Here is a 26564-nt window from a genome sequence, read left to right on the forward strand (position 1 = left end):
CACTTCTAAGTTATGAAAACCCTCAGGAGTGCAGGGCTGCCACTAACATATATTACAAACCTGAGAATTTTTCTCATTCCATTAGCATCACCCAGGTACAAGCCATCATTGTTCCCTGAGCTACAGCAAGAGCCACTTGGGCAGTGTCCCTACCAACAGTCTGGACCCATTTTGATGCAGTTACCACACAGTAGAAAGAGAAGTATTTTTTAAATGTAGATCTATGCTTATTATTCTGCTTAAAACCCCCTCAAAAGGTTTCCGGTTATATTTAGAGAAAATTCCTGACTGTGGCCTATATTATCCTGAGTGGGTCTTGCCTCCCTCTCTGCAGTCATATCCCGCCATTCTCCCCTGTCTGTGTATTTCAAGTGCACTGGGCTTCAAGCTTTTTTTCAAACATGACATCCCTTGTTCTCAGAGATCTTCAATAAAGACTGTAGTTAGATTACCGTGCAGCAAACACTCATTCCCTGCCTCCTCCAGAGTGGGTGAAATATACTTTCCCATACTTTGACCATGACTTTGGTCATAAGGCTTGCTTTGCCAATGGGATGTTGGCAAACATATGGGAAACAAAGACTTGCAAGGTGTTTGCTGCATGGGGCTTGCCCTCTTTCTCTTCTTCCACTGACCAAAACCTATCCCTGTATGGTCTCCAAATGAGGTAAAACGTGAATCAGAGCCAAACTAGCTGTCTTACAAAACTGCAGTGTAAAGCAGGGTCACCCTGGCTAACTCACAGACTATGAAGAGGATTAAATGATTAGTTTTAAGTAACTGGGTTTTAGAGTAGTACAGCATTTTTGTGGTCACAGTTGACTGATACAGCCATTATTTAAAAACCCATCCTACTGCTACCCCATTCAATCCCTAGAGTCTTTATTTGTCCTTTTGTGCATGTGTGTGTGTGTGTGTGTGTGTGTGTGTGTGTTGTAAGTAAAAGCAGATATCTTTTTTCTTTGTCTTCTCTCTTTTATTCTAATAACAATAATAATAATAATAATAATAATAATAATATAATGCTGCTCCATAGTAGGCAATCAGTAGATATTGTTAACTGAATGAATTAAGGAACTAATGACATTCTTGATGGTTTTAGGGTAGCTATATCTCACTCACTCTCACAAGAACATTTTTATTCTCCAATCTGTGAACTGTAAAACCCAGGAAGCAAATCTCTTTTGGAGAGATTCCTAGCCAAATGGTATGAGACAATGCCTTCCAAGAAGTATTGAACATCATTTTGAATGAAAATTGACATTTTGTGTTACCATGAAGGAAAACTGGAAGTATGGTGGTCCTAAAGGCACAGGTTGGCCTTGCCAATTTGGTGAGCCAATCTGTGCAGAAAGAATAGGTAGGGACAAGTTGCTAGAGGCAGAGGACTAGAGTGAACAATAGAGCATTCTGGGTCTAGACACAGCCACCATAACTAATACCAAAGGCCTCATAGTAATCTAAGATTAAACCTGAAATTCATTTACTGAAAACCTACTCTATTACAGGCACCATGCCAGGTTAATTTTATTCCATGTAACATAGCATACTGTGAAGTGGGGTTCACAGAATGATATTTTTCCCATTGTGTAGGTTTTAAAAAAAGAGGTTTAGAGAGTTTAAATAAGGATAAGGGGACTTATTAAGTAGAGCTTGAATAGCACTAAACGATGCTTTCATTTCTAAAGCAACAGCTAATCTTTGTAATATTAATGCCAAATCCAATGACAAGTCCAAGGAAATCTAGCATTAACATGCTGTGAAAAACATTATGGCAAATAAAGAACAGGTAAATGCTTTTAACCTAAAAGTACACTTAGTAAAAGGCAGGTTGGGTTCTATTATCAAATTGATTCCAGTTCATCACTTTAACCTTGGCTTGTTTTTATTGTTTGTTTGTTTCTCTTTCCAGGCTTGGGTGTATTACACATATTAAACAAATAAACAAACTGTTTATCTCAGAATCCTTCTTCTTGTTATGTGGCACTGAAATGGGATCTGCACTCATTGAATTATTTTAACTGTGGGGGGAGGTGAAAAAAATATGAAGGAAGAATCATAAAGAAAGTGAGGCTGCAGCCCAAGGGAGTCAGTGAGTGGCCTGGGAAAGAGAACAGTTCCCATGTCGTCCTCTAGGTGGAAGCACTAGTATGTATAGAATGAAAATAGACAAGCACTCCTGGGGTACTAGGCCACATTTTAATGTGATCCTAATTCATTAAGCCAAAGAATATTGGAGATGAAAAGGGCTGTGTGGAACACTAGTCTTATACTTTAATTTTACAGAGAAGGACACACAGACATAGATACTCTAAGCGGGTTATAAATTTCCTGTATTTTCTAGTTCTTAATCACATTGGTCTTAACTGCTCCAACTCCAACCTCCTTTCTTATCCCAGAGAAAGTTTATTCTCTACTATCAGTCAAGCTATTTTGAGAAATCAATTTATCTTCTGTGAGTTGTGTTTTTTGTGGGTTTTTTTTTTTAATTAGTAGTATAGCATCTCCACAAGTTGGAAAACATCCAAAGAGTATTCATTACTATAAAATGGACTTTTCATTTTGGACAGGCCTCTCTTTTTGGTACTTTTCTGGCTGTTGGCATTATCAGTTTCCATTGCTATCTTTCAATTAAAAAATGTTTAAGGCCCTAAATCGTGAATTCTCTACACATATGATCTTCTGACCCCTTTCACTGTTTAATATTGTCACTTTTTTCTCTCTGTCTCTTCTGACCCTGGAGTCAGATAAACATGGTCATACATCAGGGATCATTATCCAAATGTCTGCAAGGACCAGGCAGATGACATGTCCTATTTTAAGGGGCCATCTGGCTTGCTACTAAACTTCAGATAAATTTCTCCATGTGGAAACATAGACCCAAGAAGGCAGATATTTCAATTTTTCAGCACTTCTGGAAATTTATTTGAAGAAACCTGCAATACTAATTCAAATGAATATATGTGTCCCTGTGTTTATTGCAGCATAATTACAACAGCCAAGATCTGGAAACAGCCTAAGTGCCCATCAGTAGACAAGTAGATAAAAAATAGAATACTATGTGGAATACTCTAGGCTGTAAGAAAGAAGGAAATCTTACCTTTTGCAACAGCATGGATGGACCTGGAAGGTGTTATGCTAAGTGAAATAAGCCAGTCAGGGAAAACCAGGTACCATATGATTTCACTCATATGTGGAATCTAATGAACAAAATGAACTAACAAGCAAAATAGTGATAGACTCATAGATAGAAAGCAAATTGGCAGCTGGGATGGAGGGGGGGTGGTGTGTTGGTGTGTGGGAGGTGGAGGGATTAAACAAAAAAAAACAAGAAAAAAAACAAACTAATAGACACAGAAAACAGTGTGGTGATTGGGGCGGGGTGAGAGAGGGTATGGGGGGTAAATGGTGATAGAGACTTGACGTGGGGTGGTGACACACAATATGGTGTACAGATAATGTTTTCTAGAATTGTGCATCTGAAACTTGTATAATTTTGTAAACCAATGTCACCTCAATAAATTTAATCCAAAGGGGAGGGGGGAAGCATTTTTCAGAAATTCCGATATTTATGGAAATGTCACAATATTTAGATGCAAATATTTAGCTCAGTTAAAAAAAAACACTCACCAGACAAATGAAAATGTCTGTGTATCAAATTCATCTTTAAGATTTACCATTTTGCTAGTCCCTGGTTTAAATACCATCCCTATTACTTTCTACTTTGAAGCATTATATTTTATCTTTCTGGGGCTCTTTCATCATCTGTAATATAAAAATAATAATCACTGTCTAAAAATAGTAATATTGATTATTTTTATTCCTATATGGTCACATACATCACAAAGTGTGTAAGTAACAGCACTCAATAAATGTTAGCTTGTGCATCTAATTGTAAGCTATTCTCACTCCTCCCATTTGTTCTTATTTTCCCATTTTCTTTGTATTTTACATTTATATCTTAGTCTTTTTAAATTATTTAAGTATCTGTTCATAAAATCCTATATCAGACTCCATCTCAAAGATTCTATGTGAACATTATCCTTCTCCTGCCTCACCAAAGTTGAACATTCTTTGGCCTCTTTGCATTCCAATTTTGAGGTCTTTAAATGATAGCCCAACATATAACATTTGTCCCTATGTAGCTTGTTTTTTAATTGAAGAATAATTTATGAAAGACAAAGATCCCTAAATGTAAAGATTGAGTTTTGACAAATGTTTGAATTTGTGTAATTCAAACCCTAATAAATTTGTAGATTATTTTCTCAGGCATATTTCCATTGAATTCCTCTGATATCATAGGCAAACATTTAATTTTGCTTATTGTTCTTTATATAAATGGAATCAAACATTGTGTACTTTTTTTGCAAGTGTGTACTATTGCTCAATTGAATGCTTTGAGATTGCTTTTCATTATTGCATATATCAGCAGTTCGCAGCTCTTTATTCCAGAGTATTATTCTATGGTAGAAATATGCTATAATTTAGTTTATAGTATACAGCTGTGGGATCGACATTGTGTTTTTTTTACTTTGGAGCTATTATGAGTAAGCCTCTTATGAACATTCAGATATAAGTATTTCCTGTACATATAATTTCATTATTCCTCTAGAAATACCTGCAGTGAAAATACTGAGTTATAGGGTAGGTAGGTGCTTAACTTCAAAAGAAATTGTCAGTTTCCTATGTGGTTGTACCATTTTAAAATCCCACCAGGGAAGGGGAGGAGAAGAGAGTAACCAAAGAATTTATATGGGCACAGACACTAGTGCAGTGAAGGACTGGGGAAGGGGCAGGAGCTGGATGGAGGGGGTCAATCGAAGGAAAAGGGGGACATCTGTAATACTTTCGACAATAGAGATACATTTTAGAAAATAAAATAAAATTCCACCAGTAATATCCTCACTAATTTGGTGTTGCTATTCGTTTGAAGTTTAGCCATTATACTGGGTGTAAAGCATTTTCTGACTTTAATTTGCTTTATTTTGATGACTAATGATGTTGAATTCTTTCATGTGCGGAGTGGACATTCTTATATTTTTCTTTGGAAAGTGTTTGTTTAGGTCTTTATTCATTTTTAATTGACTGATTTGCCATTTTCTGGTTGCATTATGAAGTTTCTTTGGCAAAATATATGTATTGGAAATATTATCTCCCAGTTTGCAACTTGTGTATTTTTATAAGACTGTCTTTCATTGAGTAAAAGGTTTTGAGTTTGATGAAATTTAATTTTATCACTTTATTCTTTCTGGTTAGTGCTCTTAATATTCTAAGGAATCTTTGCTTCAATGTCATGAAAATGTTCCTTCATATTTGCTATTAGGAGCTTTCTAAATTTAGCTTTTAAATTTATATCTGTAAAACATCTCAAGTTGTTTTTTATGAATGCTGTAGAGGTCCAGATTCAAATTTGCCTTTTGATACTCAGTTGCTCAAGCATCATTGGTTAGGAATTGCTTCAACCTTGGGAGACCAAATGGGAGATAATTGATATCTTCAAAATATTGAGTCTTCAATGTTGGATATTCTCCACTTATTTATGTCTTTAAAAACTTAACTTCTCATTGCACAAATGTTTCAGCTAAGGGTCTGTTTTATTACATTTTATTTTTTAATTGCTTATTGTTAGCATGTTTGCATAGTATCCCTGTATCCTGAAATTTTACTAAATTCACTTACCAGATCTACTAGCTTTTGGTATATTCCTGAAGTTATAATAATTTTTCATGAGAACTTTCAGCTGAAAATATTCAAGAACACCCGAATTGTAATGTATTTATTTTTATAATATTCATTGCAAACTGATATTTAAATTAAATTCAAAATATCTTTGAGATGGTTTCTGTTTTAGACACATGACAGTTAACTGATTAAGGTATCATATGAATTTTTTCTATTAATATGTTGAATTATCATTGACTTTTAAAATTAAAAAATCAACATTTTGTTGCTGGAATAAACTTCACTATATCTTGTCTTGTTATCCTTTCAATAAATGTTTGGTTTGCTTTGCTTATAGTTTGTTAAATATTATTTTCAAGTCTTTTCATGAGAGATAATAGTCTGTAATTTTCCTGGAATACATTTGACTAATTTGGTATCAGGATTATTCTGACCTCATATAATAAGGTGGAGAGTAATATATCCTCTTCTATCTTTTGAAAAGTTTGTATAACATTGGTACTATTGTTTTAACTTTGCTTAGAATATACAGTGAAAATGCCTCAGCCTGGTGAAAAAGTTTAAGCTTTTGAAAATTTTTAAAGTAAATCTAGTCCTATTCATATGTTCTATTTATTTTATCTAATTTAGTTTTATTCTAAAAATAATCACAAAGTATGATAGAAGGGTCATCTGTGCTTATTTGTAAGTCTTTTCATTTGTGTCTACAAAATGTTGAGCAGTTAACACACATTATTTAAGACATAGGTAGTTAACTGTTTAAATGAACATAAATGTTAATACTTATTCATCCCAATAATTGTCTTTCATTGTGAGCATGCTAGGAAGCTGACTACTAATTCTGACAATATGATCATAATACCAATTGAGAAGCTGCTTCAGTAAGTATCCCACTATTTTTAAACATATATATCCCGACTGGATAAATCATTGTTTTAGTGACTAGTGTATTTCAATGAATTTCACTATATTATTTAAGTTATTAAACTCATTCATATGTATTTCTTCATATTTATTATTTTTATTATTTGGAGCATTCTTTTCATTGCTAAAGTTGCTTGTATTTTCCTTTTTTTCTTGATCAATTTGTTAGAAATTTTTCTGTTCCATTTATCTTTTCAAAAAATACTTTTGATTTTGTTGATTTTGTTTTATCATTTATTTTATTTTATTGATTTTTCAGTCTTATCATTATTATGACTTCCTTTTACTTACTATTGATTTAAATTATTCTTCCTCTTTATATTCTTTAGATTATGCTTAGAACAATGATTTCAAACTTTTTCTCTTTTGTAATATAAATATGTAAATCTATAAATTTCCATCAATTCATGGTTTTAGCCTTTTTCCACTATTTTTTGATAAGTTGTGTTTTCATAAACCTTTATTTTAAAATATTTTTTAAATTTCCTTGTAAACTAAAATTTGATCTACAAAGTCCTGGATCCTACCCCTAAAGTTTCAGATTGAGTGGATCAGGTAGGGGTCAGAAAATTAGCATTTCCAACAAGTTGATACATGATTGCTGCTGTTATTGTTCTAAGAGCCAGACATGAGGGACCACTGCTCTCAGACATGGTTCTTAATCTTAAGGTGTGGCCTTTCTAAGCTTCTTCACTCTAACAGTTTGGAAATCCAATTTTTTCCAGCACCTGGTTACTTCTAGAATTTCTGTTCTGCTTCTGTTGTTCCAACAATTACTCTGTTGAGGCCTGTGGAGTCAAGCCTTGTGTTTAGTCAAATATCTGAAGAACCAGTTTGCAGATGTCTGAGGCTCCTTCTCTGTGCAATTCCCTCATCTCCGCTACTTGTGCCACCGAATACAGGCTCAGCAGTTCCAAAATAGGATCAGTGTTTTCTTTGCCCAGCAAGGCTCAGTCTTCTTTGTGGGGTTTTCTTCCTTGTGCTGTAGTTTGAAAAGTGCCCAGGCAGAAAATCAGGGTGAATGTGGGACTCAGCTCATAAGTTTTCCTTTATTCAGGAACTATAGTTATATGCTGTGCTTTCCCCAAAGCCTAAAAAGAATTGTTTACTATATTTTATCCTATTTTGTTGATTTTTAAGGATGGAAGGTAAACCTAATAGCCATTACTCTGTTGTGGCCAGAACTGGAATTCTATATACATCATTATTGCAACTCCTTACCCTCAGCTGAATGAAAGATATTCTCTCAAATGGCTAGGATTTTTTTTCTTCCAATTCTCATTTACCACTCTCCAATTCCTGCTCTGATTGTAAACTACACAGCAAAGTATTTAATATTTTGAATTCAATTAAATGAGACCATCAATAAATCAGAAATAACTCTCTAAGTAACACTTAGAATGAAACAAGGCAAATGGCAACAAACAACCTGATATATTTGGTAAAAATCTGTTTTGGGTGGATTCATTCATTTTTAATTCATTCATTCTATTTACATTTATTGAACACTTACATTTTGAAAGATCAGAACTAAAGATGGAGGATTGGACAGTGAATAAGAGAGACATCATTCTTTTATTATGGTTTGGAAAAATAAAGTCTGAAAGAAAAATTTCATTGTGAAAAAAAAGAACATCCCAAAGCCTAGATGCCAACTCTTCTCTTTGGTTGGCATTTATCTTGATGAATTCAGCATGGTTTTGGGAACCAGAAAACTGATCACCTTCTAGTACTACATATAACAAAATCTTTGTCAACTCATTCATGATAACTGAACGTGCCAGAAAGGAAAGTACTTTAAATATTTTTTAATTGATTTTAGAGAGAGAGAAAGGGAGAGGGAGAGATAGAAACAGTGATGAGAAACATCAGCATTGATTGGCTGCCTCTTGCATGTCCCCTGCTGGAGATCCAGCCCAAAACCCAGGCATATGCCCTGAGCAGGAATCAAACCACCGGTGACCTGGTGCGCGGGTCAGTTCTCAACCACTGAGCCATACTGGCTGGGCAAGAGTAAAGTACTTTAATCAGATTATAAATTTCTTAATTTATATTCAGACCTCTAACTACCACAGTGTCTGTTCTCACCCCCTCAGGCCAAGACATTCTTTCATTGTACACAGATCTATTATAATTAGGAATTGTTTTGTGAGAATGACATCAGCACAAAGACTCTTGAATGATAAGAATGGTTCCTGGCACCAGGCTCCGAATTGCTTCATCTTCACAACAATAAGAGTTAATGTTTATTAAGCCACTACTTTCTCACAGAATTTCAATGTCTTATCATACACTTTTAATCCGTATTTTACAAATAGAAACACTGAGGCACAGAGAGCTTGAGTAACTAGTAAGTGGTAGAGCTGGAATTCAAACACATAAAGACTCATTCAAGAATTCTAGTTCTCAGCCACTCTGTTATAGTGCTATGCAGAGTCCAAGACAGCAAGATCTGATATATTGATTCTTGAGATGATAGTACATGCATTGAGGTGGCCTCAACATGTCACTTATTTCTATCTATTTTTCTATGTTTCAGTGGCTGCCTAATGTCGCATTAACTAAGATATTATTTCTTTAGGGATCATAATGAATTCAACCATATTTCAGTGAGGTTTGTCAGGTGGCTTTGAATAACTCTTTTCAATCCACTATTGTAAATTTATAGGGAGCTGTCAACCTGGTGCACTGTGGGTAGTGTCTGCATTCAGAATTATTATATTTGGCTTTGGCATTTTTAAAAAAGTAATTTGTTGCTCTGTGTTTCATATGGCAAGGTTTCACATTTTAAAAAATTCAGATTTTCACATGTTCTCTTGAAAAAGAATTTGAGAATTTAGAAATGATGGACCCACATTCCACATAGTGGCAATCTGCTAGAGCTATTCACGCTACTCCATTAGCATCACCTGCTTAACATTTTCAGGCAGTTTTCAGTAGCAATCCTGGACATGTGGTTTAGCTTGAAAGAAAATAATTACTGATATCATTTCATTAAATTGTACATGAATACTTAATTTAATATTCATTGAGTTATTTATAATTGGAGTGCATTATTTATTTAAGCATTCTGCTATTAAAATACATGAAAAATATTGCTTTCTTTGAGAAGCAACCTATTGTAATTTTTAAGAGTATGGTTTTGAAACTCTGCTCTGCTACTTAGTAGCTTTTTGATCTCAAGGAAGTTATTTCACTTCCCTGCATCCCAGTTTCCCTTATCTAGAAAATGGTGATTAAAAAAATAAGCCTATCTGGCCTGGCCAGTGTGTTCAGTGCATTGGCCTGTGCACACAAGTATGAAGTGTCATGGGTTAGGTTCCAGTCAAGGGCACACTCCTGGGTTGTAGGTTCCATCCCTCACCTGCTCAGGTCACATGTGGGAGGCAACCAATGGATGTGACTCTCTCACATTGATGTTTCTCGCTTTTTCTCTCTTCCCTGTCTCTCTCTCCTCCTACCCCTCTCCTTTCCCCTGTCTCCGAAAATCAATGAAAAAAATACCCTACGGTGAGGTTTTTTTAAAAAAATGAACCTATCTCATAGACTCTTATAAGGATTTAGGAAGTCCCTGACGAATAATGTGTTTTTCACTACTGTACACAATGATACAAAGTGCACCCTTTTGGACATTTACACATACTCCTTTAGGTGGATCTTTTTGAAGTAGAACCACTGAGTTAGACATGTGTATTAAACATTTATAGATAGTATATTGGAAAATTATTCTCCGGAGTGTTTTAATTAAATATCCTATATAATAAAAGCCTAGGTGGCATCACACCCTTGCACAACGCCCTCGCGTGACACCTTGCGTGACATCATCACAAGATGACCACCACAAGATGGCCGCCCTCACATCATCACAAGCTGGCCACTACAAGATGGCCATCAGGGGAGGGCAGATGGGGGCCATCAGGCTGGCAGGGGAGGGCAGTTGGGGATGACCAGGCCTGCAAGGGAGGGAAGTTGGGGGCAACCAGGCCTGCAGAGCAGGGAAGTTGTGTGTGACCAGGCCTGCAGGCAAGGGCAGCTGAGGGTGAGCAGGTCATCAGAGGAGGGCAGCTGAGGGCGAGCAGGCCATCAGGGGATGGCAGTTGGGGGCAATTGGGCTGGCAGGGGAGGGAAGTTGGGGGCGATCAGGTTGGCAGGGAGGGGAGTTGGAGGTGATTGGGCTGGCAGGGGAGCAGTTAGGCATCGATCAGTCTGGCAGGGGAGTGGTTAAGAGGTGATCAGGCTGGCAGGCAGGAGAGCAGTTAGGAGCCAACAGTTCGGGATTGTGAGAGGGATATTCGATTGCCGGTTTAAGCCCAATCCCTGCCGGCAGTTGGACATCTCCCAAGGGGTCCCAGATTATCGAGGGTACAGGCTGGGCTGAGAGACAACCCCCCACACTGAGCCTCTAGTTCACCAACAATGTATGCCCTGATAAATAATTACTTTTTAAAATTTGGCCAATCTACTATTTAAGAATTGTCTGGGTTTTTTGTTTGTTTGTTTATTTGTTGTTTGTTTTGTTTTGTTTTTGCATTCTCTGATATCTAGTGAGTTGAATTGTGATAGTTATCTAACTCTGTATGATACTGTGATTTATAATAAGAAACACATACTTGGTCTTTGTCTCCATTTGTGGCACGGAGAGCTAAAAACCCTTGGAATTTCCTAAGTGAGAGAGTAATAAATGTGTCTTTTGTTATATGAATGAGGTAGATTTGGGACCCCACCTAAGGATGGGGGACTGGCTATCAGGAACCAACTGTGTGATTTAGCGGGTTGGGACTTTCCATCTCCCAGCCCTCACCTCCAGCGAGGGGAGAGGAGCTGAAGACTGAATTCACTCACCAATGACGAATGATTGAATTGTCATGCCTATGTAATTCAGGCTCCAGAAAACTCCCAACGGACAGGGTTCAGAGAGCTTCTGGGTTGGTGGATACGTGGAGATGTGGGCAGAGTGGTGCGTTCTGAGAGGGCTTGGGAGCTCTGCACCTTTCCCCCAACCCTTGCCCTATGCATCACTCCCATCTGGTGTTCCTGGGTTATATCCATTTTATAATAAAACAGGGATCTAGTAAGTAAAATGTTTGTCTGAGCCACTCCAACAAATTAATTGAACCTAAGGAGGGGATCATGGGAACTTCTGATTTATAGCCATTCAGTCAGAAGTACAGGTACCAACCTGGATTATTAATGGAAACTAAAATTGGGGGGTTTAGGAGGTGGCAGTCTTGTAGGACTGAACCCTTCACCCATGGGATCTGGTGCTATCTCCATGTAGACAGTCTCAGAATTGAGCTGAATTGTTGAATACCCAGGGGTGTCTGGAGCACTGCTTTTCCTTTACCCAACAGTTTGGAACTGTGATTAGGATAAAAACACTTTATGTAACAATTTCTCCCAAAACTTAACAGCTAAAAACCATTTATTAATTCAGGCAGTTTATAAGAGGCAAGAACCTGGGAGCAGCTTTGCTGGGTGGTTGTGTCTCAAGGTCTCCAATGAGCTCTCAGCCAAGCTGTTGGCAGGGATGCAGTGTTTGAAGGGGCTGGGTGTCCCTTCTATGCTCACGCCATGTGGCCATTGGCAATAGGCTTCACTTACTCACCATGTGGACTCTCCATAGATTGCTCACAACATGACTTTCCCCAGAGCGAGACTGAAGCTACAGTCTTTTTATAATCTAATATTAAAAAAGAAGATCATAACTTCTGCCATTGTGTGTTATAAACAAGTCACTAAGTCTACCCTATTGCTGTTCATTGGAAGTGTGTCACTAAGACCTGTCTACACTCTAGGAGAGGGGATTAAGCTTCACCTATTGAAGCGAGGAGCATAGAAGAATCTGTGGATACAGTTTTAACACATCAGCACTGAGCTTTTTTAATCCTGTGGATTGCCTGTTCACAAGCATGACCATTTTTTAATGGTAATATTTAGGACTTCACTACATGTGAAAATCTACAAGATCTAAGCCACTATATTGAGTGACAATAGAACCACCTTTTTTATGTTTCTCCCATCAATCACTTGAGTAAATGCCTATGTCCTCCAGTGAATACCTGGCATGAGGATAGTACTAAACCCTATATACACAGGTTTTTGTTTTTGTTTTCCCTATACACACATACCACCTCTCTTGGGCAAATCCGAACTGCCAGCATCACTATTCTTGTGCTTCAGGATCATTATTAAGTCAAATAAATGTTACTTGAACATAAGCACTGTGATTCTATGACAGTCAATCTGATAACAGAGGTGGCTACTGAGTGACTGAGGGTGGTGGTGTATACAGTGAGGATACTCTGGACAAAGGGACAATTCAGGTCCCAGGCAGGATGGATCAGGACAGTATGACATTTCATCACTCTACTTAGAAAGGCACCAATTTATAACATGAATTGATTATTTCTAGAATTTTCCATTTAATGTTTTCAGACCATTGTTGACCATGTGTATGAAACATCAGAAAAAAAAGCAATGAATAAGGGGGGACTACAGCATTCATCAGAAAATCTAATATTACTTCTCCCTCTCTCCTTCATTTTCCTCTTTATTTATAAAACAAATCAGTTCTGCTTACAGAGAACATGGGAAGGGAATTTTTTTTAAATGAAAAGTTTACTTGCAGTTGTAGCTTTTAAAACTTATTTTAAGACTAGTTTAGTGGGTTTTAGAGAGAGAGAAAGGGAGAGGGACAGAGAGAAACATCAATGATGTGAGTGCACAGCACCCATTGGCTGCCTCCTGCACACCCCCTACCAGGGATCAAAGCCACAACCTGGGCACTGCCCTTGACCAAGAATCGAACCAGCAACCTCCTGTTGCCTGGGACGAGTGCCCAACCAACTGAATCATACTGGTCAGGGCTGCAGTTACAGCTTTTTAGCTGCCCTTGTTTCTATTGCTCTCACAGGTTCCAATCTGAAAATCTGCATTTGTAAAATCAGATCTGTTCCCATGTATCTAACAAGCTTAGATCCCTGCAAGTGCAGAAATGGCAGCATTGAGGGTCACACATTTCTTTCTGACCTACACTAACAAACTTAGCTAGAATTTGGAAATTTATGGTGGCTGCATCTTGAAAATTTCTGAGAATGAGTCGTCCCTCATACGGCTGCAGGTTTGTCCATAGAACCCTAGTGAGAAAGATGCAACCTGTAAACTTGCTTACAGTTGGATTCAAATCACCCTTAGCAACCCTGGTATCCTTTTAATCCAGGATGAAACTTTTAGTCATTGAGAAATTCTGTAACATTGAATCTCAAAGGGAAGGTGTGGACTGAGATCCATGAACTTCCCAGGAGGCACCCAATCCAGGTGCAAATTCGCCTGCCAGTTCTCTCAGAACACAAAGGTATTAAAGAAAGTAGTGATTTTCCCAAAGAGCAAAAGGTACTGTGATGTTCTTCAAAAAAAATTAGTCCAAGTTCATGTTTCATATTATTGGTGTATTAGTCTACTCGGGCTATCATAAAAAAAAAACAAAAAAAAACAAAAACAAAAGACAAAAAAACACACCACAGATTGGATGTCTTAAGCTACAGAAATTCACTTTCTCAAAGTTCTTGGGGCTAGAAGTCATTTATCAAGATGCTGGTAAATTCAGTTTATGGTGAGAACTCTCATTCTGGCTTTAAACTGTTGCCTTCTCTGTATCCACATGGCCTTTTCTCTGTGTGTCCTCGGTGTGAGAGAGCTCTGCTATCTCTTTCTCTTGTTATAAGGATATCAGTGCTATGGGATCAGGAACCTGCCCTTATGACCTCATTTAACCTCAACTAAACAACTCCCTAAATGCCCTCCAAATACAGTAACATTGGGGGCCAGAGCTTCAACATATTAATTTTGGTGGGACTGTTTAGTGCATAACAATTGGTATTAGTGCTTTGATAAATATGAGACTAATCTGTTCTTTGTATTCTAAAGAAAGATGGCTGGTAGTGAGGTGAACTAAAATTATATTCACTAAATCGGTAATCATTTAAAAAAAAGGAAACAATTCTAAAGCTATTTAATTAAATATCACTTAAAAGCCATGTTTGTGGCTGTATTATAATTCTAAATCATTATTGTTGTTAACATCTATAAATGATAGTAGCAATAATAACAGCTACTTTTCAGTTATTATAGTTTTCCTCAACTCTCCTAAGTCAATTTAATTGCTTTTCTCCCCATATTACCACTCTATGCATAACTATATTATAATTGTTTTTCCAATTCAATTCAAGCTCTTTGAAAGCCAGTACTGTGCCATTCAATCTTTGAATAGTAGGCTTTTAATTCAGGCTTAAAATTTTTGTTAAGTGAAAACTCTAGCATTTGAAAAAATGCTTATTGTGTCAAAGAACTAATGAGCTTCAAATCAATGTGTTTGTTAAACATGAACCAAACATAAATGGTAAAGAATATGATTAGCAAATTTATTAAGATTATGTTTGTATCTTTTTAACATTAATAATTTAACTATTTTAACCTTTATTAAAAATCAGCAACATTTGTTATTATTACTATAGATTAATTTGAATCACTCACAGAAGGTACTTCAGAGGTAAAAGACAGATTTAAGGCTCTTATTTTTGGTATTAATAATATTTGAGGTAAACCTCAAAGTCTTAAACCAATAAATGATTGTTTTTTAACATTTTTAAAAGCTCTGAATTGAATTATATTCTATTTCTTTTTTTGCTGTACAGATGTAGACTCTTTTTTAATATTTACTGATAATATTTAGAACTTAGTCAGAGCCAAAGACTAACCTTCAACTTGTAGTAATTCTAGCACTTTCATGTGTGAGTAGTTGAGGAGGATTGGAAAAAAAGAGGTGGTCCTAATTCTTCTAGAAACAATCCATTCCAGCAAAATAATTTTTCATACATAGCCCCAAATAGTCAGGAAATGCTGAGAAATGGAGCTAACATTTATTGATTACATATTATGTACTTGGAATGTTGTGTATGTTACCTATTATAATTTTTAAAAACCATCATATTAAGTATGAATTCTATCATTGGAGGTTAGTTAGAAAATTAAGGGTCAGAGAGTTTAAAGAACTCAATGTCCCAATGTCACACAGCTAGTAAATAACAGAGGCCAAATTCAAATTCAGATGTTAGATTCCAGAACTCATGATCTAGGTCAGTAGGAGTATATTGCATGGCAGTAGTTCAGCATAAGATCTTTTTCTAAGGGGAGGAAATTTTGACAGAGAGTTTTCTATTACCAGTATATTTATATACACATAATTTACATCACTCATAAGATAGGACATATTAAACAGCTTTCCCTTTACTTAGCCTTTCTCCCTTGGCAATATGTATCACATCTCTGACTTTTTTTTCCTCCACTTACTTTATATACAGAAAGTGTGTCTTTTGTCTCTGTACTCTTCCAGGTAGCTATATATGGGCAAACTAGCTAATGTCAAATCTTATATGACTTAATTCTTCTTGGTCCATGTCCTTCTGTATTTTCCACCATGCCAATAAGTTTAGAAGCCTGAAAACTCTATTTCTGAGACACTTTGCCAAGCTAGTAGCTTAAGTGCCAACTTCTCTTAAGTTATGACATTGAGAAATATGGGCAGAAGTTTTGAAAGTGGGAAGGTCTGAGGGATTTACAAATATTGACCCAGCAGCATTGGAGTGCACACTGCAGGGTTTTGCCAGGAGCACCCTGAAGTTTTAACAGGTGTGGTTGGTCAAAGAAGTTTCCCCAGCAGCTGAGAAGCTGTTGCTGGCTCATGGCTTTCAGTACGGTAGCAGCTTCCTGGTATTCTGCTTTTGTTTCTCTATTCCTTTCAACACCTTTGTAAATAACTCTCTGCACCAAACCTTGCTTCACTTGAACTACCTAAAGTGGTGTTTAATGCCAAGACTAGAAACATGGTGTCAGCTTTTCCTTCCTTATCCATTCCATATTTTTTAAAGAGACTTCCACATTTTAAAATTATTACTAGTGTTTGGCACATTAAAACTTAAAGAGTAAATTTCTAGTAATCATACATCACATCTACACTAATAAAAGACAAACATGCAAATTGACTGTACCTTCACTATACCTTAAGCCATGCCCACCAGCACATCAGAGCAACTATTTGCAAATTAACCCAACCAAGATGGCGGCTGGCCGCCACGGAGCTGGAGCAAGCAGGAGGCTTGGTTGCTCCAGTGATGGAGGAAGCCAAGCTTCCCGCCTGCCTCGGCCGGCTCTGAGCTCCACTCAAGGCAACAAAGTTTCAATTATAGAAGGTAAATAAACCCCAGATACCTGCTTTCAGCCGGCTGTGACCACGAAGCTGGAGCGAGCAGGAGGCTTGGGTTGCCCCTGGTGATGGAGGAAGCCAAGCTTCCCGCCTGCCCTGGCCGGCTCTGAGCTCCACTCAAGGCTACAAAGTTTCAATTATAGAAGATAAATAAATCCCAGAAATAAAAAAGAAAAAAAGGAGAGGCTGGGAGCTTCCACCACCAGGGGGCGTGGCCAGCCTGAAAACGGCTCTCAACCCCTCACCCAGACTGGCCAGGCACCCCAGTGGGGAACCCCCACCCTAAAGGGGGTGTGGCCAGCCTGAAAACAGTCATCAGCCCCTCACCCAGGCTGGCCAAACCTCCATGGGGTAAGCGTCCCCACTGGAGGGGGGGGGGGCTTGAACAGCCTGCAAACACCCATCATCCCCTCACCCAGGCTGGCCAGGCACCCCAGCAGGACCCCCACCCTGATCCAGGACACCCTTCAGGGCAAACCAGCTGGCCCCCACCTGTGCACCAGGCCTCTATCCTATATAATAAAAGTGTAATATGCAAATTGACCCTAACAGCAGAATGACTGGTCACTATGACACACACTGACCACCAGGGGGCAGACACTCAATGTAGGAGCTGCCCCCTGGTGGTCAGTGCGCTCCCACAGGGGGAGCTCTGCTCAGCCACAAGCCAGGCTGATGGCTGCCAGCACAGCGGTGGTGGTGGGAGCCTCTCCCACCTCCTCTGCAGCACTAAGGATGTCCAACTGCAGCTTAGGTCTGCTCCCTGCTGGTAAGTGGACATCCCCTGAAGGCTGCTGGGCTGCCAGAGGGATATCTGATTGCCAGCTTGGACCCGATCCCCCAGGGAGCGGGCCTAAGCCAGCAGTTGGTCATCCTCCAAGGGGTTCCAGACTGCAAGAGGGCACAGGCCGAGCTGAGGAACCCCCTCCCCCAAGTGCACAAATTTTGTGCACTGGGCCTCTAGTCCTATATAATAAAGAGATAATATGCAAATTGATCCTCATGCCCTCACAACACAAGATGGCTGTCCCCATGTTGTCACAAGATGGCCATTAGGGGAGGGCAGTTGGGGGCAACTAGGCCTGCAGGGGAGGGGAGTTGGGGGGGACCAGGCCTGCAAGGGAAGGCAGCTGGGGGTGATTGGACCTGCAGGGGAGGGCTGTTAAGGGCCATTGGGCTGGCAGGAGAGGGCAGTTGTGGGGAGCAGGCCGGCAGGGGAGCAGTTAGGGGGTGATCAGGCTGGCAGGCAGAAGGGGTTAGGTGCAATCAGGCAGGCAGACCGGCAAGTGGTTAGGAGCCAGCAGTCCCGATTGTAAGAAAGATGTCCAAGATTGGAGAGTGTGCAGGCTGGGCTGAGGGACACCTCCCCCTCCCACCCCAAAGCACGAATTTCATTCAGCAGCCCTCTAGTATCTTTATAAGACTATTTTTAAAAATCTGCTGTTGCTTCATGAGTCCATCAAAATTCTTTTCACTGAATTAAAACTATTTTTAAAAATTATTGATTGTTTAATATATTACATATAGTATTAATAAGTCTCCTTAATCCCCTATTGACTTCTCCCTAGCCACCCCCAACCCCCACACATTCCATCACCCCCCTAGTGTCTGTGTCCATTGGTTATGCTTATATGCATGCATAAAAGTCCTTTGGTTGATCTCTTACCCCGCCCCCGTCTCCGCTGCCTTCCCATTGAAATTTGATGGTCTGTTTGATGCTTCTTTGTCTCTGAATCTATTTTTGCTCATCAGTTTATGTTGTTTATTACATTCCATAAACGAGTAAGATCATGTGATATTTATCTTTCTCTGACTGGCTAATTTCACTTACCATAATGCTCTCCTGGTTCATCCATGCTGTTGTGAATGGTAAGAATTCTTTCTTTTTTACAAGAGTGTAGTTTATACTGTGTAGATGTACCATTGTTTTCTAATCCACTCATCTGCTGATGGGCACTTAGGCTGTTTCCAAATCTTAGCTATGGTGACTTGTGCTGCTATGAACATAGGGGTGCATATATCCTTTCTAATTGGTGTTTCTAGTTTCTTGGATATATTCCTAGAAGTGGGATCACTGGGTCAAATGGGAGTTCCATTTTTAATTTTTTGAGGAAACTCCATACTGTTTTCCACAGAGGCTGCACCAGTCTGCATTCCCACCAGTTATTTTCTTTATTTATAAACTATAAAATACAGGTCATTTTGGTCTGTGAGATTAAACCCAAGTCATTTAAATGCTTGCATATAGAATGATCATATACATTTATACAATTTAAAAAGAATGCTGAATTGGGAGAATTGTTTCAAGCCTACTACTGTGTGGTTGGCAATTAATTTATTCTGATGTCCTTAGCAGGAAACCTTGCATCGATGAATTCTAAGATCTGTTTTAAGTCCCTACGTTTTTATTTTGTTCTACTTTACAAGTTAACTAAAAAGCTATATGTGAGTTATTAACATAGTTGATAAAGTCTGTTCTTGTTTCTCCTCTATGCTAACACATGCCCTTGAGCAAGTGCATTTATCTCTGATTCTTGTGTTCTTCATTTCTATAATGAGAGATTTTACATTGAGGGTGTCTATGTTTTTCACCTACTCTAAAATTATCTTTTGTCCCAGTTTGATTTCATTGTTTTGAGTAATATTAAAATCATCACATAATTCTTAATGTCAACTTTTTAATTGATAAAATTAAAATAATGCCTTTCTTTTTTAAAAGTGTGTTTTCATTGATTTTAAGGACAGAGGAAGAGAGAGGGAGAGAGAAAAACATCCACTAGAGAGAGAAACATCCATTGGCTGCCTCCTGCATACTCTCTACTGAGGATGAAGCCTGGGAATTAAGCCTGCAACCAAACAGGCAACATTTTTAAAATATATTTTTATTTATTTCAGAGAGGAAGGGAGACGGAATGAGAGATAGAAACATCAATGATGAGAGACAATCATTGACCGGCTGCCTCCTGCACCCCCTACACTGGGGATTGAGCCTGAAACCTGGGCATATGCCCTGACCCAGAATTGAACTGTGAACTCCTCTTTCATAGGTCAATGCTCAACCACTGAGCCAGGCCAGCCGGGCAAACAGGCAACCTTTTGGTGCATAGGACCACACCCAGCCAATTAAGCCACAGCAGCCAGTGCTGAAATAAAATTTTCTTTTCTGCTAGCAATATTGGGATCAAATGAGATATTAGATATAAAAATACCTTGTGAAAACATTATTATATAATAATATGATTTTATTATTTAGTACTGTAGATGATGTCTATTTGACAGTGTTTAATCATATGCACACATTTGATTTTATTAAACTATCTGTGTTTCACAACACTTTTTTTGAAGGTGAGTGATTAATAGTAGTAGTCACCCTTATAGGGATTTGCCAATTTATCTCTTTAGAGTTAATAAATGTCATTGCTATGAAGTGAAGAAATTTGGACTTTTATTTAGGACACAGGAATCTAGCTAACACCCAACCTGTCAGCTATTCAAATATTGGTTAATTAATTAAAAGCCTATTGAAGCTGGATGACTAATTAGACACATGATTATATAAGGCCTACAAAAGCTTAGGAGTGGCATTCTAAACTTTTTTGGAAAATCGAAAGGACATTGCCACAATAAGATCTCTGCTTCTGGGCTTTTCCTAACATTCAGGATAATTATTTTGTCCACGCTCAAACCTCTTAGAGAAATTAGCTCACTACTCGTGATACCTACGTCCAGTATTTACAAGATCCTGTGAGAAAAGTCACATCCATTCCAATTTTAAGACATGATTTATTTTACTATGAGAAAAATTAAGGCAGGAAAAAACTTCAGAAGGTAGCTTCTCATTGGAATAATAATAATAATAATAGCAACTCTGGAATTCAGTCTGACTTTTTATACTCCACTAACTCTCTTGTGGTTTTCTACCTTCTTCTATGAACAGCTCCGTTCTGCATGGTGCCCTTTTGCTAAATCGTGATGGTCCAAAAATGACCATTTAAATTTTGACCCCACTTTTCTGGCTAGTGTTAATTATTTGTGAGTTCTCTACTGTCCAAACAAAACAGATTTTGTATCTTGCTATTATTTTCCCTAATTAAGCATGGACTTTTGAGTAAATCAGATAAACTGATTATTATAACAAGCTGTGTAGTATGTTATTCCCTCACAAATTACCATATAAGTGGTAATAGAATAGCTCAGAATCAAGTAACTGTGTGTAATCAAAGATCTAGAACCTTAGATCTGCTGTTCTTTTCATGCAGGCCCTGGGGAAAACTGGCTTTTACCAGTACAGATGCGTATGATAATTATACCACTAAGCCAGTTTTATCATTAATATGTGAAGAGTAAATTTCTAGTAATAAGAAAAATCATCTGAACAAGACACTATTTTTTTTAAAGAAAAAAATCCCCTTTAACTTGCTTTTGATGGAAAATGAGAATGCATTTTTATTAGTTTCTTCATTTTGCAGATCAGAAAACTCAGACAGGTTAAGGATTTTATTCAAGATCTCTACTAGGAAGTGGCAGAGCTATGACATGCATCCAGTCTATGTAGCTCCAAAACTAATGCTCTTACCTCCTGTGCTATAGGGGTTGGGGCCTTACATCTCTCATCCCGCGAAGAGCAGCGTCACATGGGCTCCCTTGCCACGCCCTGACCTGCTGATCCAGGTTGTTGATGTTATTGTTGGGAAAGACAGTAAAAGGCAGAAAGATCCCAGAATGTCAGGATCATTTTAACAGTTGGAACAGAAGCTGGGATGGGTGGGCAGCTGAAGATCATGTGCTCGTAACACCGGTGAAAATCGAAGATTATCGAATAAATTAGCAAGAAAAGCTGCAGCTCATATAACCACAAAAAGAAGGGAGAAGCGCTGCAGGTTACCTGATGTCCATTCTGTCCTTAAAAGCCTCCCCTTAGAAGAAAACGAGAAAAGTGATGAGAACTCCATAAGCACTTCCTCTGGGACAGTAGTGGAGAAAAGGATGAAGCAACACATGAAGAAAGTGACCTGCAGAAGAGACTGACGTGAAGGAAAAACTGGAGCCGCACACACAGAGGCAGACGGAAGAAGGAGCAATGACTAGACATCCCTGGCGTCCTGAGGAAGCTGGAGGACGATTGTTATTTTCTCAAGGAAAGAGGAAAGAGTGAGTGAAACTTCCGTGCCAAACCAACACCTTAACTGTATTGGAATCCAAACCGACGCGTTTTGCTATCAGTGCATCTTGTCAGCCGATGAGAGGCCTCGCGTCAGCAGGCTGCCACAGCCAACATGGATGTGCATTGTATCCCAGCAGAACAGAACGCTGACCTTTGTAAGGAGATGGTGGTGGATTAAGGATAACCTTTGGTTATACGCTTCCACTGTTTTTGCCGTATCCATATGAGCAAGGTCAGTATATAAAGGAGACGTCCCTATTTTCCCTTCTGATTAAGGAAAGTGCCACAAATACTAATAAGAAACAGGATGAGCTCTCTCCAAGCCCACCTTTGTTGAACCCGTCTACCCCTTAGTCCATGGAGAGTCAGCCCAGCACAGGTGAACCGGGCTCCCCCAAAAGGTAGGAAGCTGAGCCAGAAGCCATGCAGTCTCTGTAGCGGTCCAAACATCACTCTGCCAAAAGTCTTCATGACTTGTTACCTCAGCCCAGGCACCTGCAGCAGGACACAGCAGGACATGTCCGCCATCACATCCTGCACCTAGAGAGGAAGACACCTGTGCCTAGCAGATCATCCCCACCTGTTCCCAGGACCCCTAATGAGGAAGGGAGTGTGGTGTGTGCCAGCTTTGACGTCAGAAGAGCTAATAAAATAAGCAACGTCCTCTCCCTGAGACTTGTCCCTGACAGTTGCACTCCAGGTGACCTGTGGCCTCCACCTCTTCCATTTATGGAGCACAACACTTCCATTTATGGAGCACAACACTTTCGGTTGTTTGTGAGGGTTCCAAAAATCCTTGGAAAGATGTCCTTTTCTGAGGAGAATCTGAAGGCTTTCCTTTGATCTCTTTCAGCACACTCTTTCAGAGGCTCTCCTAGGGCCCCAGGGTCCCAGAGTCCGCCAGTGTCGCTGCCTGGGGGCACACCACAGCACCAAGAGCCCCATGGCGATTTACTAGAGTTCCCATGGCTCTGGAGAACAGCATCTCTGCCCGGATTTGCACTCTAGGTTCCCAGTGGGGAACTGGGGAAAGAGTGGGAGATGTGATGTCCATCCCCGGGGGGGCTCGTGCGGAGGGTCCAGTTATTTGAATTATTACATACCGTAGTTCTGTAAAGGAGTACTTCCTTTGTGCTTGAACAGTCTCCAACATCTGACCGTAGCCACTGTACGCATCATCTGTGATGGTGGGAAAAGAGCAGCTATGTTCCCAGTGAAATGTTTATGAAAATGTATATAGGTTACCAGTGGTCGGCAAACTGCGGTTCGCGAGCCACATGCGGCTCTTTGGCCCCTTGAGTGTGGCTCTTCCTAAGCCTTAGGAGTACCCTAATTAAGTTAACAACAATGTACCTACCTATATAGTTTAAGTTCAAAAAATTTGGCTCTCAAAAGAAATTTCAATCGTTGTACTGTTGATATTTGGCTCTGTTGACTAATGAGTTTGCCGACCACTTGTTACCTCAGCCCAGGCGCCTGCAGCAGGACACAACGGTTAGGCTGTTTCAGTACACGTTGGAGTTGTTAGCAATAACCACAGTTTTTAGTTACTTGTTACCACTAGTAAAATTGTGTTGCAAACTGTTTTCATTCTTATGATGACACTGAGCAACTCTAAGAAATTTTAGTTTTCCCTGGAAACTGCAAAAGTAGTCCAAAATTATGTTAGAGGGAATTGATATCGAAGGCAAAAGAAAATTTGCAGCTATACATTTGCTTGTTACAGTTTCTTTTCTGTAAAACTTTATTTTTGATGATCTAAATAAAAGCATTGCTTGAGTTGTTTCAGATTTTACAGCTGTACTTCATTATGTAATGTTATGGTTATTTTATGTAATGTTAATGTTATTTTTTTTAATATTCTGAATAAAGCAGAGACCTCCTCTCCAGAAGCAAAAAGGGTTTTCTACCAGAATACATGTTTTAATGTTTTAACCTTGTTTGGCTTTTGAGATAAACTCAAGCATAGATTAAGTATTCTCATTTGTGAAAAATATTCATTCACTTTTTTTTTCATATCAAGTGTAATGTCTCATTTCCATGTTGATTTTTCACATTAATTTAAATGTATAAGAAAATACACCTTTTCTATATATTTTGGTTGAACTTCATACTCATAAATGAGTAAAAGGACACTTTATGTTCTTCCATCAAAACTTATTTTACTCATTTTTATCTTTTAAGAAGGTGGAGATTTTACGGAATCTTTCTCCTACAAAGATTTCCTGTTGATTCAGAAAAGAACAATACATTCTGAATTTTTTAAAGTATAAGTTTTAAAAATCTGAAATGTATGAATCTCATACAAATGTATAGTAGGCAAGTAACAGAGATTGGCTAAATTTATTAATGAGGAATACAGCAGAAGTATAAAGCTGTTCAAAAGAGGATAGAAACCTTTTGAGTTATAATTCTACTAGTCAAAAATCATTTGTATTGCACCCCCCAAAAAATAATTTGCAACTCACTCTTTTGTTTTTCAATTTAACATCTAAGTTTTCAGAGTATGGGCCTAACTAATAGTAAAAAGTAAGTTTAAAAAAATGCCTTTTTCCAAAGAAGTGAATCATCTTTGGGAGGAACTATGCAATGCTCCAAGATATCACTGCAAAGACATGCAGTCAGAGTTGGCCTATAATCCCTGTTTTAAAAAAATTAGTACTTTGTCTAATACTCTGTGTCAACACTTGTACACAATATTTTATCTAGTTCTCAAATGAATATCAATAAATATAGGCCTTTATATGAAACTCTGATTATTTCCTTATGAGAATCAACTTGAATAAAAGAGTTTAAATATTTTGAAGGTTATTGATGTACATAGCCAGATTCATTTCTATCAGGGATATTATCAATCTGTACTACTCATGTAGAGTAGTATACTCTGACATTCATACTGATAGACTTGAGCATCATCATTTTTAAAAATCAGGCAATTCGATAGATGCAAAATGAAATCTCTTTTTCAGTTATCTATACAATATCTGCTTACTAGTAAAGTTGATTTTTTAAAAAACATGGTTTTGTTCTTTTCTTTTAAAATTGTTATTTGCTTATTTTTCTATTTAGATGTTAGTGCCCATGTTGTGAGTCCTTTTAGCTTTTAATGTCTGAGGGACATTAACCCTGTGTTTTAATTCTTACACATCAAAGAGCTTGTCATGAACAGTATTAATAGAATATTTTATGTGAGGAATAACAACATCATAAATGAGACTCATTTGAGCTAACTTGAAACTCAACATAAGATTATACTAATAAAGATGTAATGTTTCCTCTTGTTCATTAAAATTCCTTTATTGAAAAAAGTTTTATATGAAAACTGTCTGTACAAATAATCTTAATAAGGGTGGAGAACCGAAACTACAGGAAACAGGTATTTGTAAATACAAAATTCTTTGCAAATTGATGTCAGGCATTATATTAATAAGTAAACAGTATAGCTTTAGGTGATTGTGTTTAGAACGACTTAGAATAACTGGGTGATCATCCACAATAGTTTAAATCAAAAATTTTTGTGATGCTCTTGTAAAATAAAATCAAGAACTGAAACTGATGTATACCCAAGATGGATATTATATATATATATATATATATGTATATATATATATATATATATATGGCATATACAAGTACATTAAAAATAATAAATAACACATTTTAAATAATATATAAATTGCATATATGTATATATAGATAGCTATACAATATAGAGGACTAGAGAAGAATTATGATGGTAGACATTGGAGGAAAATTTTGAGCTCTGTAGATTCCTTTATAAATCAGTTCATATAAAAGGATAGTCATTTTTTGATTCCTTTTTTTCGTTGTTTGATGTTGTTGGGGATGAGGCTAGAGCTCCCAGAGAAAGTGTGAACCATCATGCTCTCCGCCAGGGTCCAGAGACCCACTAGCCTAAAGTCTGATTTCCAGTGAACCTACTGGTACAGTCCCTTTGACTTCTTTCCCTGTCTCCCTTTGCTGAGGAAGCCAATGATTAGATGCTTTGCGCCAGGAGTGGGAGGAGGGGCAGGAGGGAGGGGATTAGGGACAGGAAATCCTAGAAAAAAATATCCTGGGAAAACTCAGCAGGCCCTCGTCTCCGCACACCGCTTTCCCACGCCTTCGTGGGGCGCAGGGGAGCTCAGGGGGCACTACGCTGGCTGCCCGGGCCCTGGGTTCGAGCTAGCTTGGGACCCGGTGATGCCTGCCTACCCCTCGACCTCCACTGCGCACTTGAAGTTCCCTAAATTCCTCCAGGCGCGTCCTGTCACTTTCCCAGTTGAATGAGGGGCGGGAACAAACATGTGGCTCTTCCTTAAAACTCCCAGGCCCCCAAAGGCCCAGGAAATGCCCAAGGTGAGCTAGGGCAGGCTTAAACCCCTGGGAAGTCGGACTGCAAACCCCGACTGGTTCCCAGGCCGGTGCTGAGGTCAGGGGCCCTTTGGCGCTTCACCTTTCGGAAGGAAGGTGACCTGGAAGAGTGTGAGGAGTGGCGTTGGGGCTGCTCTGAGAAGTGGGAACCGGGGGGCT

At 38.5% G+C, this 26564-nt stretch overlaps 1 protein-coding gene and 1 pseudogene across 2 annotated transcripts in view; one reads left to right on the top strand and one right to left on the bottom strand.

Annotated features, from left to right (window-relative positions):
• Nucleotides 1-17036, bottom strand: part of NTS (neurotensin) — a 28982-nt gene extending 11946 nt beyond the window's left edge. Inside the window, exon 1 of one of the 2 annotated variants that reach the window (XM_070407609.1) lies at nt 16873-17036. The gene's annotated coding sequence lies outside the window, so the exon portion shown is untranslated. The remainder of the gene's footprint in view (nt 1-16872) is intronic. The other variant, XM_070407608.1, reaches the window with a different exon arrangement.
• Nucleotides 1295-23188, top strand: LOC139006333 (MSL complex subunit 3-like; annotated as a pseudogene).
• Nucleotides 23189-26564: the final 3376 nt, after the last annotated feature.

The sequence above is a fragment of the Myotis yumanensis genome, unplaced genomic scaffold (genome assembly GCF_028538775.1).
Source record: "Myotis yumanensis isolate MYYU_CA2020_CCGP unplaced genomic scaffold, mMyoYum1.0.hap1 SCAF_3, whole genome shotgun sequence".
NCBI lineage: Eukaryota > Metazoa > Chordata > Mammalia > Chiroptera > Vespertilionidae > Myotis > Myotis yumanensis.